The sequence below is a fragment of the Augochlora pura genome, chromosome 1, assembly GCF_028453695.1.
Source record: "Augochlora pura isolate Apur16 chromosome 1, APUR_v2.2.1, whole genome shotgun sequence".
Taxonomy (NCBI): Eukaryota; Metazoa; Arthropoda; class Insecta; order Hymenoptera; family Halictidae; genus Augochlora; species Augochlora pura.
Genome location: NC_135772.1, coordinates 11674084 through 11688328, shown reverse-complemented (window position 1 = coordinate 11688328; position 14245 = coordinate 11674084). Strand labels below are relative to the sequence as shown.

At 37.9% G+C, this 14245-nt stretch overlaps 1 protein-coding gene across 1 annotated transcript in view; it reads left to right on the top strand.

Moving 5' to 3' along the window:
- The first annotated feature begins 1332 nt into the window (after positions 1-1332).
- LOC144467996 (glutamate receptor ionotropic, kainate 2) overlaps positions 1333-14245 on the top strand; it is a 211558-nt gene continuing 198645 nt past the window's right edge. Inside the window, exon 1 of the mRNA XM_078177070.1 lies at positions 1333-1404. The gene's annotated coding sequence lies outside the window, so the exon portion shown is untranslated. The remainder of the gene's footprint in view (positions 1405-14245) is intronic.

Genomic DNA, 14245 nt, shown 5'->3' with positions numbered 1-14245 from the left:
GACTTCAAACAGAAACTCATAATAGACTTTATACGGTTTTATCAAATAAAGATCAACTTCACAATGCTTTGTTAACTATCGTTGACGTGTTTTTCATGTAACAGAATTTCTACCAAACACGATTTTTCCTTTACTTTTACCATATTTTTGTCAACTAATTGCATCTAACATTTGCATCGTACATAGTATAGATTACATAAAAAAATGAATATTTATCACTTTACTAGAACATTCCACTGATCAGTTCCTCATTTTTCGGTAACTATTTATAAAAGGTTAATTAGTTCTCAAAGTCATCATTCTTAACAATTTTATAATTAGGAATAAATGAGGTAATAAAGATATGAAAACTTAAAGATGTAATGATATCTTCGGTGTACTTTTTATCTCTAACTTTAAAGCAATTTTCACCTTCTCAACATGAATGATGGTCGATAAAAAAATATGTATCAAGTGCTATTTACAAAACAAAACTATGTATCTCTCACAGAATTTGTATATTTACAATACTGTTTTCATAAAATAATATAGAATCCGGATTTAGGTATTTATAATTTTCCTTCGTGTCAAAGTCTGCGCCACACACTGTATTTAATGGTAAATCAAGTTTTGTGCAAACTTCCAGAGACAAAACATTTAAGATCTGACAGGGTGGTTTACAATATAATTCAATCCAAATGCGAGATCTATCAAAGGTGTCGTAAACGTAGTCTTAACCCTTTGCACTCGAAGCCATTTTAAGCTTAGATCCAAAATTGCTATTTCGCCCAACTGTAGTATAGTACTTAGTACAATTTGCTATATGAGATTGAGTCTTGTGACTCGTAAAACTGTTTTGCTATTAACAGAAGGGTATTTAATAATGTCAACATTATTTTGTTAATTATATAACAATTTTCATTGGCGCTTCAGAGGCGCCACTCGAATGCGAAGGGTTAAAGGACTACTCTAATGTTGACGGTTCGCAATCGGCGGAAGTACGCGTGGACCATCTGAAAGAGAAAGGGGTTAAAGGACTGCGGAGTTCGGAGCACGTGGTAACGCGCACACGCAGTGACACCAGGAGCACGTGGCCGGCTCGAGCCGCGAGTCGGTAGGTCTCGGGTGGTTTCGCGAGTCGGCGAGCAAAGGACCGGCAGCAGTCGCGCGCCGGCCGCTGCCTCGAGAGGGTGTTTGTGTTTTTGTTGTCGCGATGAAAATTTGGCCGCCGTAGAGGTTATGTTTACGCGTGTCGCGGGAACCGGACCGACCACGCATGCTTTTTTGTGCCTAAGTATATCCCCGAAATCGGACGCATCGTCACGTGTCCATCGATAAATCATCATCCTCTAGCGACAGACCACTCCGCGATTCGTGACAACTGCGAGACAACTTTGCGACGTGCGACGATCGCCGCATAACACTGTAAGTACAGTACAGAATTCGCTGTTTCTTTAAACAACATTTTAAACTTTTCAAACGTAACGAATTAAATATGTTATCTGTATGCGACATTGCTGGTGTGTTTTCATTGGAAGTCAAACATAAATCCAGTAATTAGTGGTAACCTTTAAATACGCTAATCTTGTTCACGTTTATTGGAGTAATTATAAAATGAGATAATTGGATTAGAATGTTCTTGTTCAGCGCCTTTTTAAATGTCGCTCTAGTATATCATTTTTGTATGCTTTTGAGGTAACAGTTTTTCGTCAGACAAGCCATATCAGTACTCGATCTCGTGACTTCTGGTAAATTTTAGAATAGTTTTTCTACACAATGTCTGCAAAGTTTATTATTCTTTATTTTAACATTTGATAACTACGTTGGCTGATCGTGTATTCAAGGTTCCGACAATTTCGAAAGTTATCGTCGCGGCAACTCGGCATATATTATTACACGTGCTACGGAGTACTTAGGGCGCACAGGATCAGTGTCGCCTCGCGCACCACTGGCACATCTTAACCGCGGTCTGTGTCACGCGTTGCACACGTGAGGGTTCACCCTAATCTCGAAGCACTTTATCAACCGTACTGTTTCGCATCAAGTTGTCAATAATTTTTGTTGCTGAATATTTCACTTCGAAAGCAGAGAAACCGCGCGAGTCGACCTAAACAGAAACAGAGTAAAATATTGGATTGTTAGATTGATTGACTATAAAAACACGGCACGGCCGATTGGATCGTATAAATCACTGAAAATGGACGTCCGTCACGGCCAGTCCGCCAATAACGGTAATCAAGGCGGAAGACCGTGATGCTCTCTGTCGCTATATCTCTTCGCGGAGCAGAAAGCAAAAGGACGTCCTACGATATTTCTTTCCGCGCGACTTCGTTTCACGCTCGGGGCGGATTCATTTTCCCGCGGTTCCGCAACGGAACGCGGGATTCGAGGGGGTCGTATATAACAGGCGCGAATGCAACCGGAACAATGGCGCAAGTTTTAATATCGTTCGACCGCTCATAACCGCGGCTGACCGTGGCTGAATTACGACGGCGGGCGTGTTTGAATTCCCGACCGCCGATAACAATTTTGCAATCGGCCGTTCCAGCTCTTTTCCATCGGGCCGATTGTAATGCGCGAATAAATTATGTAATACAAATGATGCTACGCAACCAGCCGACCGTAATTACTCAACGCTATTTGCCGGGGAGAGCCGGTCGTGCAACGGCGTTGATTTGTCAGACACCGGCCCGGAATTTCGGACGAACGATTTTTATTGCGCCATAAATTGAGTAGAGCATGTTACCTGTTCTTGATGCTCAAAATCAATTGTTACTGTTACCACAAATGTTATAGTTGCCGTAGTTGTATTATCTTCGTATCTGTATATTTGATACGTTCTATCGTATAGTTATGCACACTATGCATGCAATTTCGACATTCCGACCTGGGTAGTGGTCATTGTAAACAATACTCGAACAGTAAACGTTGCTCTATTGTAAACGTGAAACCATGGTTATTGGTATTGAAAGAACAAACGCATTTATTGCCAATCTTGTGACTGTTTCATGGTTTCCTCAAATAAAGCTCATGGTATCGAATAACATGGAAAAAAGAAGAAAGTAATAATTACAATTCAGTATATTGGATATTAAAGTACGTTTGGTTTCATTGGAAGCCGACTATGCAAAGTTAACCATCGAAGTATTTATTGATTTCGCGGTTGTTGAACATTTTTACCAAATGTAATATCAGTTCTTACTTGATATAACAAAGATATACAATAATGAAAGTATAATTTTATTCGACTATTTGAGTTAATTGTATGAGTTAATTGTAAACCGTATTTATGTATTCTCTGTGTTTCTTCTGCTTTAAAAAGTAATCATAAAAATGCGAAACTAACTTCGAGGCGGCGTACAAAGTTCAATTACGCGTTTGTGGCTGGTATGTGCGGTGGTTCAATCAGGTTCTATTTACGATTTGCTTTGACACATTAATTGGATCAGAAATTGAAAGAATATCGCGCGATCACAGCGAGTCGCCTAATTCGACGCCATATCGCCCGATATAAATTGTATCGCGAACAGTAAAAAGAGGATTGTTTCACCGACTGCTCCACTTGTACAACTGCCAGAGTTTAATTCGATCTGCTGTTCCGGCTCTGAGTGATAGGCGCGACGTCAAATTCCGAACGAGACGACAGGTGTAGAGAAAGGCACTCAGGACTCTTTATTAAATTTTCGTCGACGTATCGATAGGAATTGCTTTTAGCTTCGCTTTCTGAATCAGAATTATTATAAAGCCTTTTTATTCGGCACCGTGATAAGAAAGACTTAACCGTTCGCAGCGCTAACTCTGCCCGAAACGTCAAACATTTTCACGTCCCGTCGATTTATGCTTGTCCGTCGGAACGTTGTTCGAACGGAGGCAAAATATATGCAACGGATTTTGAAAATAATTCAACGGTTGCGCTGGAAATTCTCTCGGTCCCTTATTCCGCGCTGTGACGGACGATTTTGCAAATTCTTGAATGGCACGTGACCATATAGGCCAAGCGATAAAAAAAGGGACAATGCTCGCAATCGATGAAGCTATTGTAAGAGCTGACGTAACCATCTACCGACCAGCCTTTTGCGAAATCGCCCGCATAAGCGAAAACCAGCTTCCCTCTGCCGTCACGCGAAATTTTGCAAAATTCTGGCCCTTTGAGCCTTGCGGTGATCACCGTTTGTTCCACCTTATCGTGCTCCAATGCAGTCGGCTCTCGATCGTCGATTACGATCTCCGATTATGGATAACTGTTTGCTAGCGTGGATTCCGGCAACCTCGAGGGCGGAATTTTCACCGGATTTATATTGAAATTAATTGGATTACAAGTTTTTAACGATAAAAGAAATGACGTTATATCGTAACGAGTGCAAAAGGAACATGCAGAAGAAGGACAACTCGACCCGCTGGTTGTTCGTATGTTTTTATTATACATAACTATATTTTCACTTGTCATAAAGTTCTTTCAAAATTAATTTCCTCCCTGTTAATTCAGTGATCACTAATTGGTGTATACACTAGAAGTTACTCGATGGTCCGCAAGTGCATGAACCATTTCAACCAGCAGTTGACTCGGTCATTGATAAGCCTTCAAGTCACGTTAACAATTTGGATAAAAATAAACCCGGTTTCGTTGACGAACAGTTAACAGATTTTACAAATCCCGGACGCACACACGGGGATTGAAAACAATTACGATATCGGCTTCGGTTGGTGAAACAGCTTGTCAAAATTGAAAAAAAAAACTGTTACAAGGTTACCTCATAACTGTTACCGTTTTGTCTTATATTAGTTTCTCAGAACTGGTATTATATTGATTCAATATTTGTTAATTTTCGGTTTGATCCGGGTCCGTATGATAGACAAAAACGCTTGGTGTTCGTACTTGAAGTTTATCGGTAATACCAAGTATTACAAAGATATGATTATATGGCACTACGACTTATTTTTATTATTAACCCCTTGCACTACGAGTCTTTTCACGCTGCGTTGATCAGCACTTATTTATCCTTAATATTGTCCTTTATAGGACCAGATGATTTTAGTTTCTCCTATATTGTCTTTATTTACTTCCGTTCCTAGACTTTGATAACGATAAAGAAATCTTTGTCATGAGTCTGTCTCGTTATTATAGTGTAAGGGGTTAATCTAATTATAGAGTTCGTATATTTAATATCTCAAGAAAGTATAATGTATTTATTAAGTTCATTATAGGTTTGACCGAAATGCATATTCGAAACCAAAAATCGAAAATAGCAGTTATACGGATGAATAAATAAATAACAGATTCTGGAAAACTAAAACCGAACCCCGATATAAGCGAGAACCGATATACATTAATTATTCGATCTTTTCGGTTCTTCATATAATTTTTTCAGTCCGAACCGATATATGAGCCGTTCAGTGCACACATCGACTAACTCCATAAAACAAAAAGTCGAGAAACGCGATGAAATGATGTACATTGATTTTTAAAATTCCTGTTATAACATAGATTCACATATATGATGTAGAATGAATAAATACAGATATAGCTTTCATTTAACGTATAATTTAATGTATAAAATTAATATTATTTAATGTATAAAATTAACAAGATAGAATAGCCAAAAAAAAAAAAAATTTTGCCGTTTAATGGTGTTAATCTTTATTATTCAGGAAAGTTATTATAAATATAAAAAGTTATGACTATACCAAGTGCTTTGACACTTAAATTTAAGATTTTTCGAAAAGTGGAGTTAATCGATGTGTGCACTGGGCGGCTCATATAGCGTTTCGAAACGTTTTAATTTTCGGAATCTTTTCGATCGCTATGCAAACTGCAACGCTGACAAACATTGCTACGAAACTGCAAATTCGGCATGCATAGTCATCGATGAATGTATGCATGTTCCTAGTCGATGCGGAAGAAAGAAAATGGGGAACTGCCGATCCAACGGTTCTCCTCTATCTCTTTATCCGAAGCTTTCTAGATCATCTTGCGAAGATGCTCCGAACAATCATAAATCACAAAAGAATGGGTGGCTGACAAAGGTGTTGAGCAAGGGGCAGGGGAAAGGAGGGTGTAGATAGATAAAAGGGGAGAGAAAGGGAAGGACGCTCAAAGGGTGGAAAGGGGTGAGCGCCGCTTCCGCCGCCGTCTCTCCCTTTCTCGAACTTTTTCCATCGCTCGTATCAGCATCGGCTTTCTCTTTATCTTGGTGTGATTAAGACGTTTCTACGGTCGCCGCGAGTTATTGTCGAATAAAATGGCGCGATTAGGCAGGATTGCGCGGAATGGAGTGGAAGCTCCGAAGCGTTATCGTTTTCGTTTTACGAGTCCCGTACCCGTGAAAAGAATCTGTAATTTCTGCTGTCGACGGCTATTGAAAATTGCCTGCCGATAATCGTCGACGTTTCTTTATCGCATCTTCGTAATCGCTATTAATTGAATTACCGTGGCAGGAAAGTTTGAAACCACGAGTGCAAAACGGATTTCTACTCGACAGTTTTTCAAGTCAAGGGTTAAAAACTGCTGCACTTAAAGTGTCGGTCAAATGATTGCAAAATAGAGCAATAGAACTTGTCTCGCTTGATCTTGTTTTCATATTACAACACTGCCCTTTGTGTGTAACATATAACAAATTGCATATACATGTAATTGTTTATGAAGAACACTTAACTCTTTGCACTCGAAGCCATTTTAAGTTTAGATCCAAAATTGCTATTTACAGCAGCTGTAGTATAGTACTTAATCTAATTTATGTATGTGAGATTGAGTCTTGTGACTCGTAATACTGTTATGCTATTAACAGAAGGGTATTTAATAATGTCAACATTATTTTGTTAACTATATAACAATTTTCATTGACGCTTTAGAGGCGCCACTCGAGTACAGAATGTTAATAGTGCACGAACTTAAGGTAAATGCTCTCTTGTAGCTATTTCTATATACTTAAAACTATAACGTTTCGTACTACATATATATTTGGTAACAGTAGGTGCTAGAAATATTCGTCAAAATGATTTGGTAGTTTGCATTTGGTAATATTAATAGTGCCGTATTATACACTGCAGAATTGGCAGATATACGTTTAATATCCAGTCGCGTCGCGCGAGATATCGTTTTGGCAAGACATTTCCTTGCAGAGCGTTTCCCTAATAGACGTTTGCCAAATAGGAAAACGTTTGTAAGAGTCCATGAATATATTCAGGTTACTGTCTTACTCTAAAAAGGCGCATTGGGTAGTGGTAAATGTAGAACCAACAGGTTCGCTACGTTTGGAACAGCGGATCCTCGATCGTGTGTCGATCAAAATGACAGTGATGCCATTTGAAAAATTGCCAGATAAATCGGAGAATATATTTCGTATATTTCAAAGTATAATGTTCCTATATTTCTTTCACCAACGATCTTCTACACGTGTTTGTTATTTAATCAGCGGTTTTTGAACGATTTACTGATTATGGTCAGATCACTGGAGCCAAAATATTTAATTAAGCAATCCAGCTACCGACCAATTTAGCGTTAACACGTGAACAGAAATACTTGCTGGTCGTTTAACCAGGCCAGCTATTTAAAATAGAAAATCCGAGGAATGGTATTTTTAACAGAAGTTACGTTAATTGTTAAAAGACGTATCTGTCTATATCGCGTGTCACATTTATCTTCCATATATAAATTACAGTTGAAACTAATCGTCGACCTCAATCCCCGAATTTGGAGTCGACCGAGTTTTATTCCTGAAAACATGTTATACACTTAGCGTATCAATTATGCGTACGGGCTGCCACGAATTTCACAGACATCCGGCAGTTTTAGACAGGTCAGAAGTTCAGTGATAAAATATTCACAAGACTTTATTCGTATCAGAGGTTATCGGTACAAATAATTTTTATAATTCCCAGCAGTCTCACCTGAAGATTTTTAGGTTCATTAAAGTATTAAAACGATAAAAGAATTTGCATATTAGCATGTAAGGTCTCAAAGGACATGGCATTATAAAGACGATTTTATAAGAATAATTATACGCTTGATTACTTAGCTATAGGTATTAATAGCTATAACTAAGTAATATAATATAGTAGTAATATATACTATGGAAAAGCTAAAAGAGAGAGGATTAGCGTTAAAGACGGAAAAAACGATTAGACGAGGAGGCGGGTATTAGAGAAGCAAAAGTTAAAGCGCTGATAAAACTGTGTTTAAAGGAAAGAGGAAGATAGTTGAGATGACGGATATTAGTACGAAAAAAGAGAAATATTTAAAAAGAAAACGGAGAGAAAGTTAAAAATAAAAGAGGACTACAATATATTCAGCAGTGTAGAAAGGATATGATATCGTATATTTCGGACATTATACTTCTAAAGCAAACAAGACTAAAACTATTTAAATAATAGAGAATAGGAGAAGCCAGTGAGAACAAGAACTAAATATGAATGCAGTTGCAATACGTACACTGTGGATGAGAAAGAAAAATTGTATGCCTGAATTCCATGTAACTCCAATTAGTTTTACTAAGCTGATCATTATGAAAAGGTTGCCTTCAAATTTTTCTAAAGTTCTCGCAATTGAAACGCAGATTCCGATCCGCTGTGGCATGAATCGATACAAAATAAGAACATCGGTGTCATATCGGTGCACGATTGTATTGCTTATTTTGCGGGGAACGTATGTGCCGTAACAATAACAATTCCGAACTGTAATAGAATCCGGTATCAAGCGCATCCCCGCGTCGCGAGCAGTTAGGGCAACAATTCCAAAGTTTCTCATTTCTCCGGTAACAAGAATTTCTGCTCGCGGTCATAATTATACCGGAGGAAAAGGCATTCATCGAGGCAAACAAGGCAGTATAAGTTGAAGTTATGCGGCAAAAAACGAGCTCTCGAAGCGAACGTACACGATCGAAAAAGTCGCCGGCTAGTCTGCGACGCGAGACTGCCCCAAATATACGACATTGCAATACCCGCGGACTAAAACTCGTTCCGTTGTTTCTTCCCGACCAACAGGAAGAACCCCACGCAACTTCCCCGGGTCCTTCTGACCCGCGAAAGAATCGTTATATCGAATTAAAGTCGAATGGGGCGACGCGTTCCGAAATGGCTCGGTTTGTAGTTGGGAAACAGACAGTTGCCGTTCTTTCGCCATTTTATTTTCGATACTGACGAGACAACTGCGGACATCTAACGACGTGCTTCTGGGTCGATCGCCTCGCGAGCACCGTGGACGAGTGTGCCGTCAAATAGGATACAATATTGCGACGAACGAAGTGCATTTTCCTCCATGCAAATCATTATTGTTCTGCGGCACTTGTTATCGCGGGCGATTTCAATAAATGCGAAAGCACTGAAACACTCAAATTAATAAAGTTATACAATATTTAAAGTTAATAATATTTGTAAAATACGAATAAATTTTTGAATGACAGTTATGCGAAATAGAAAAGTGAAAAAGCGTTTTAAATTTAAATAAGGGCTCTGATTTTAAAAGTGTTAGTTATGTTAGTTATTCGTATTTATTTTAACTTTTAAATATCGTGTGTAACGAATGTTTGAAAGATCTGGATAACGGCTATTTGCACGGAATAAATATCTGCAATGAACTCTCAACGGACACGGTCCACAGCTGTTTGAAATTGGCACGCACAAGACCATTAGGAAAGATATTAACGAACGATCATTAACAAATTTGCTGCAGTTCAAAATATATGTTCGACAATTTCCGCTGGTAGCTTGAACAAATATTGTCACTGTTGTTCCAGCGTTGCGTATTACTCTAATAAATTTCAAACATTTACATCCAGCGAGACTTGTACGCGCACTGATTCAGTTTATATTTAAAACTTTTTATATAAAATACGCGGACAGTGTCTACTTCGGAAAATATATTTTTATTATTCCATTTAAAACACCTTATTTCTTATAACTTGCTCATAAATACCTATTGACGCTGAAATATGTAATGCGTTCATTATCATGATTAACAATGACAAACCAGGTGCATATTTTATAATTAAAGTGTTGCGAAGTGCGAGATTGCATCGAAACTGAATTATGCGATGAATGAAAAACAAATTGAGAACGATCAAAGTTAACACGCGCGTCTCGCAAGGTTCTCGTTTTTTTTTAAGGATAAGGAGAATGTCGGACAAAGGATCGGGAGTGGGAAAATTGAATTTGGACGAACGAGATAGCATCGCGAGTTTGTTAGTACAGCGGTGTACTGACCTATATAACGATGTTATTCGAGAGAAACTGGTACGGAAGAAAAACGAAACGAGGGTGAACATTGGGAGTCGCTGGCCTAAAATATCAATTACCTCTAGGTTGCGATTCAAATGCAAACACGGGGTTACGCATGGTTATTAATTACGCGCGAGCTGTATTTTTACATCACGGCCCGCAGAGACTACTACAGAAACCGTCTGCCTCGCCTAGATTTACAAATGCCAGGCCGCGAGCCAAGTTGAGATAGAAAATGTTAATTTCGGTTGTCAGGTTCGGATGGTTCGAATAGAGCAAAAAAAGGCGTTGACCATTAATTCTGGCCCAGTAAATAAATTATTTCCTGGTCACGCTCGCAATGGGTTTTATGTTGCTAGAATTTTTTCTAGTGCGAAAAGAAATTATGCATTCGTTGTAGAATACTTACCGTAAAAGCTGAATATTCATGAGCGCGAGGTAATATTTCTCTTGGACTAATGCGAACGGAGTAATATTCACGTTTAATAAATTCCATTTCTAATGCCTGTCACAACAGACACAGCGTCAATACAAAGTGAGACGCATACGAGAGAAAAATATTTTTACGTTTACATTTATCGTTATAATTTTCTAGAAATTATAATTTATCGATAATTACTGTCGGGACTTTCCGGTGTAAGCCGTTTTCTGGCGGAATTATTTCCCCAACGTTTCGCAAGCGTTGCAACAAGCTTCGCCAGGGTTAAAGACCACCGCATGAACCCAATCTCGAACATTTTCCTTCCCGGTCTTTTAATTGTTCTGCTGACCAATGAAAAGTCTTTTTGATTGGTAAGCAATGAACCGGAACGTGAACAAGCCCTACTATATTAAGTGGAACGCTTTGATCCCTTGTAGAAGCCGGCTGCAGTGCTTGCGAAACTTTGAGAAAATAATTCCAGCAGCACACGGCTTATACCTTCTCGGCAGCTACGACAGTAAGAGCTGCAGATTTCTCAGTTCTATATACGCGCCGAGTCGGAATTCATAGTATAACCGAGCAGAGATTGATTCTACGTGAAAAAATATTAGAAAAATATCTGGTATAATATTTTTCCATCCGAAGCTCCGTTTTCGAAAAAATCTACTTTAAAATTCAGCTTTACAAAGGATTTTTCGTCGATTCTTTTAACACAGTTGTCTACGTCCGAGATAGTGTTTATTAACAATTGACAAAGATGGAAACATTTTATTTACTATATAATTATTAACAATTACTCTGTATACGGTGAACCATCTGTTGGTTTCTTTTTAAAATTGCTGTTTAATACTTTATTAAAAGGAACCACGCATCTGCAATTTAAGATCGTTGGACCTATTTATGCGATACTGTTGTGAAGCATTGCTATTCACAACAATCCAGAAACAATTCCATCATTTAAGGAAAACATCCATCGAGCTATTTATGAAATACAGCTATAAACAGCGAGAAGTATAAGCTACGAATGATTCTATAAGTAGCCGCTGTAGTTCGTTAAAGCATCAGGCGACTTACAAAGAAATCGAAACAGTGTTAGCAAGAAATTTCAAGATTTATATAGTACGAGTGATCCAGTGTTATTTTATTCGAGCGCAGAAGACGAATTGCTATGCTTTGGTTTTGCTACGGTTCGACAATCGGATTGTCCGGCGACTGGCTTGCAGTCCTCAGATAGCAAAGAGGAATTTGTCTAAGGGATTTCATTCAATTTATTTTACCCCGTTTCCAGAGCCGAGCGCACGGCGTAAACTAGCCTCGGCGGACCCACGGATAGTTGGAAAGTGTACCGAAGAAACTCTTTGCGGTCTATTAAGCCGCGAGAAATAATTCTCCGCGGCGAAAGAATCGATCCGGCGCGGGGTTTAATCAACCTACGCGAAACGATATACGTATCAACGCATTTCTAGATCAATTATCCTTCTTCATTGCTGACAATATTTTATGCGTTCAATGATCAGAAAACACTTTATTCGAGTAGTTTATAGAGGACGTGGATAATATCGAATGCCATGAATGAAACAAGTCTGTTCAAGAAAAAAAGGACAACTTATTACGAGATCACTTTATTTTCAATTTGTCATGTTTTCTCGTGTCATTGTGAAATTTCGTACTAGTCTATTGGTTTCATGCATACGTAGATTCGAAATTGTACGAATTACATGAAAGAAACATAATATGTGCCCATAATTATGAATGTAGTCTAAGTCAAAATTAAAAAAAAATGAGTTTATCAGTTATTTTACACCACATTATTGTAAACTAAATTTATTCAATGTAATTTTTACAATATGGTCAAAAGTGAACCATTAGATGGTGGTAAGAATTTCAACATTACATGAAATTCATTTAGTGTTAATTATGAAAGTAGTCCAAGTCAAAAATAAGTAGCATTGACATGGATGAAAATTGCTCAGTCACCAATTGATAATATTGAAACAATAGGTCACAAATTTTTGGTATTGTGTCATTCCTTTCTATCGAATGACCGTGATTTTGAGTTGATAGAAATGAAAATAGAAAAAGGAAATGACTTGTACAATCCTAGGCACTATTATGTACTAATCGAAAAGTGTAGAAGAAAAAATACGTTTTCGATAAAACGAATGTCGCCGCTGAAGAATGCATTAATTTGTTAGAACCATTAATATATGTGCAGGAATTATTTCATTTATAGGACATTCAGTTAATTTTCAAAATGGTCTAAATCAATTCATACTTTAAAAAACAACATTTTCGTATGAAATTCATGCAAAATTTCATATTTATAATAAATTAATGAAGACTAATAAAATTCTAAATAAAACAATCGCATACCGTAAAAATATATTTTAATTTATGCAAATGCAATTCATTGAATATCTCGAAGCAAGAAATATATAACTTAGACCATTTTCATAATTATGGGCACATATATAAGTGCAGAACTCAATTGTTATAGTAATTATTATTAAATTACCATTACTGAATAATAATTATTATTAAATTAATTAATATTGTAATTACCTTCTACAATTAAATATCAAGTTTCGTTCATAAAATTCGTGCAAGTTCGAATGCACGCATACAATGAAACCAGTAAACTAGCACGATACTTAACAATGATTAAATTTCGACCACGGTTGGCGAGGACCGTGATAGACTATTTGTTTTGTAGCGACTCGTGGGGGTATCTATCGGGATCGAGGCATCAATCTTCGGCGGGCAAACAAAATTCGTTTTTCGTCGGTGAATATTATTCGCGACGGGAACATTCGTCACAATTTCCGTCGTAAAAATTCGATGCGACGCGCGTTAGCGCGTGAAATTTTAATGAAACGCTAACCATTCCGCGTCATCGGGCAAGCACCGTGTCCACTCGTCTCGCGAATCATCTGTACCCGTCACGGGCCGCGCGGTCGCGTTATAAACGATTTCGCGAACGCAAGAACGGACAAATAAATTACGGTTTTACAAGGTTTCGCTCGAGAGTCTAGCAAAGCACGGCGTGCTGTTTACAGCGATAAATTTTGACACGTTCGGAGACCAGTCCGCGAACTATGCACACGAATTCTCCAGATAAAGGTTTCGAAATACCGCCGTTCCTCGTTTCTGGGGCTAATGAGAAATATCGAATGTGCCTTTGAAACGCAACGGTAAAACGGTAGAAATAAAATTTTTCTTCGATTTTACGAGTTCCTTTGACGCTTATATATTTACGGCTTTTCTTTTGTAGGGAAAACGTAGCTCGACTGTTTCCCGTCCGTTTACGCAATGTGTGCAGAATGCTTTTCTTACTTCGTTGAAACGAATACCTAAACTTTTAATCAGCTTTGAAATGTATGTATTGCAGCAATGTCTCTTTCATTGGACACAAATGATTTATGGCTAATTAGATGTCCTATCTGTTCCTAATTGTATCATATTCGTTGACGTATGGATTTAACTAAACTTTGGCTTGAATATGATAAACAAAGAGAATGTTTTACATTTACGCGTTATCGCGAAGTTTTAATCAGAAGAGAGTAAATGTTATTATTTTCTCTTGATAATGCAGGTATTTATACGAATTCTCTGAAAACGCACAAATTATTATGA